We start from the raw sequence: 3,499 nt of genomic DNA on the forward strand, positions 1-3,499 counted from the left end.
TAACCGTTGGATTGTCTCCAAACCAAATGCATTAGAAAGCTAGTTGGATCCTCTATATTGTCTCAAATTTTGGGGGTGATCAGATAGTGAGAAGGTCTTTATCGCTTGTCATACTTCTGACGGTCTGCATTTATCCAAAATTGCTCATTTGTTCCAAATTGCATATCTTTTGCCCAAGTTTCCTGTAAAGTCTTTTAAAACTCTAAAACATTGAAAACGCTTTAAAAACCAGTGAAAACAGAGTTAAAACACCTGCATAAGATACAATTATGATCCATAAAAGTGGTCAAAATACGGTGTTATCAACTCCCCCAGACTTACCTTTTTGTTTGTCCTCAAACAAACTTAAGTCAGGAAATAAATTTTTGAAAAATCGCAGGAACTAAACAATATCTCAGTGACCGTCCTTCTAAACCATAACTTATCGTGAAACATCTATTTGGATCTAGTCTAGAAAATTCTCACCAAAATACAAGCAAACTAGTCCGTTAATCCGTCATGCGAAAATCTACACACTTAGATCTAACTTCCAGTCAACTAGCTCTCTACATTCATTAAGTATATTGTGAGTTCTCATTAAAGAAAGTCTAGGCAAGGCAATCTAGGCTAGGTGTAAAAAGGGTTATTTTAGGGGTAAGGCTTAAAGTGTTTACGGGTTACCTGAAGATCTGGAGAATGCAAGATATTATGCAAAACCGCAAGAGAGAGTGAAGCTGTTGGTTTCCACAGTTTTCAGTCACTTTCTTCCTGCCATAGATTACTGGCCTTCTTCCTCAGGTTCTCTCCTAACTCCCCTAGACTTAGATTTTTGTAAATCTTTCAGAAACATAGCTCTATGAACGCTTAGTAGATTCTTCTTGCTCCACAAATTTTGACAATTAAGGACTCATTAGGCTTTTTGTTTCCCTCTCTCTTTTCAAATTTTTTTTTTTTTTTTTTTTTGAAAGAGAGGGAACATGATAGAAGACCGTCCTAGGATTGTCACACACTTGGTTCGGTGGAGGTTGATAGATCCTTGGATCCAGTCTGATTCGGTGAAAGAGATGCTAAGGCGTGAGTTGTGGCTCGAAAATCCTTAGGCCCAAATTCAAAGAAGAGGTTAGAAACGAGGGGATGGACAAAACGATCAAGGGTGTTGCGATATCGGATGTTAGGGTGTGAGACAAGTCCCGAAATTCCCTAAGCCCCTAATACGACTACAACTCTCTCTCACACTTTGGATTCGAAGGCTGCGTCAAGTAGGATGAAACTACTTGATAAACTGAAGATCGATCAATGGCTAACCACCAAAATATCGACAAAGTTCATAAAGAACAAAAGAGAAAACTCAAAGAGAAATTTTATTAAAAGATAAGTGATGAAAGATCCAAGTACATTGTCGCCTTTATATAGAGGCTAAAAGGAAGACCATAGGTCTTAACGGAAATTAAAAGACATTAATGAAAACTAAACGAGACTAGATGCGTTGAATAACGATTGGATTTCCGGATGACCCTTCGCGTCCTCTCGCTAGACCTTTAAGCTTCCTTGACCGTTATACTTGGCCGCGAATCGAATCATGGTCGTGAAATGGGCGTGCATTAACCTCGTTAAAACCCCATTCGGAAAACCCAGTGGGACAAAACCGAATGTAAGGAAAAAGAGTATTAACACAACACCCCAACCAGGTCAGTTCGGACCAGAGTACCTGAGAACGGTCATGACTTTGTTCACGGGTGTTGGGTCGTCAGCTCGGCCTTGGTTCCTTAGCTCGGTAAGGACTTGTTGGATGGCCCCCATAAGCTTCTTTGTACGCGATCTGGTCATGGGTCCAACTGGTATGGCCAGGACATCGGGCTGGTCGGTATCTTGGTCTTGTACCCTTCCCTGAACCTCGACTTCGCTCAGCTCGGTCACCTCGGCCATTTGATCTTGCGTTCCGGGCTGAACCTCGATTTGTTCCTCGTACTTAGCTCCCATCTCGGCCATGATTCTATCAGAACACCTTTAGGTATAGAGTCTTAGAGAGCACGAAATTACCAGTTAAGATTTGTCTTGTAAAGCTTCTTGATGTTTCTGATACTCTTCCTTCCCAATTCCATTCAGTCTCCTTTGTGAGTGACTGAAAACTGTGTTGCTCCTCTTCTCTCCGACGTTTTTGCACATATCTGCTGATATAAACTAAAGAGAAAATGCACGAGGATTGAAAACAAGGGTTTTGGGTTTAGGGTATGGTACCAGATAAAGATAAACTGGTCATCTAGGATGACAAAGAGTGGTAAAAGTGAGGGTAAAAGACGTCCTAGATGTGTATGTCGATGCCTGCCTAAAATCAATGATGAGAAAATTAAATGTCAATATTAAGGTCAAATAAATGAGCTAGTATATCCTGTCAGAAAGAATCTTCATGAATAGAAGTCCTCTGGTGGGATTTCGTAATGCAAGTACTTAGCTACCGCCTAGTCTAGGCCTAAATCACAAAAAGAGCAAAAAACGAGGAAATAGCGTAGAAGCACACTGGTCTAATTCATCATCGTAATGTTTATTGTGTTCCTCGTTTGAAAACTTTTTTTGAAAAACATTTTGAAAAAAAAATTTATGTGTCCAAAACAAATCAAATTTCATTAGTAACGGATGAACATCCTCCCCCAGACTTATTTCACACTGTCCTCAGTGTGATAAATCTTGGAAAGAATGGTAAAGAAAATAGAAAAGTTGAAATGTTTAAGTGAACTTATCGTGCTGGAGAGTGCTGCTCGTCTTTTTTATTTATTCTTCCTTATTGAAAACCTGAAATTAAATGAAACAGAAACAAAACAATGGAAATAGAAAATAAAGGTCAAAGGGAAATAGATAAAATACCAAGTGGGTTGCCTCCCACTAAGCGCTTGTTTCAAGTCATTAGCTTGACATTGTTGCTCGATTAGACTTAACCGGGGTCGTGACTCTTCTTGATCTTATCATTGGCCGATGATGGATCAATCAAAAACATCACTTCTCTTTCGTCTTCGGTTTCTTCAGCCAGATATGGCTTTACACGCTGTCCATTCACTGTAAATGAGTTTCTGGTTCTGTCCCATAGGACTATGGCTCCATATGGCTTGACTTCCTTTATCGTGAAGGGTCCTGACCATCTTGAACGTAATTTTCCTGGAAAAAGCTTAAGACGAGAATTGAAAAGAAGAACTTTGTCGTTAGGAGCAAAAGTTCTATGAATAATCTTCTTATCATGATATGCTTTAGTCTTCTCCTTGTAGATCTTCGAGTTTTCGTAGGCATTGTGTCGGATTTCTTCTAACTCATGAAGTTGAAGTAGTCTTCTTTCTCCAGCCGTTTTCAAGTTCATATTCATCTCCTTGATAGCCCATTGCGCTTTATACTCGAGTTCTACTGGAAGGTGACATGCTTTTCCATAAACTAGGTTGAATGGTGTCATTCCTAATGGTGTCTTGAATGCTGTTCGATATGCCCATAATGAATCGTCAAGCTTTGTAGACCAATCCTTGCGATGAACTGCAGT

The sequence above is a fragment of the Eutrema salsugineum genome, unplaced genomic scaffold (genome assembly GCF_000478725.1).
Source record: "Eutrema salsugineum unplaced genomic scaffold, Eutsalg1_0 scaffold_4, whole genome shotgun sequence".
NCBI lineage: Eukaryota > Viridiplantae > Streptophyta > Magnoliopsida > Brassicales > Brassicaceae > Eutrema > Eutrema salsugineum.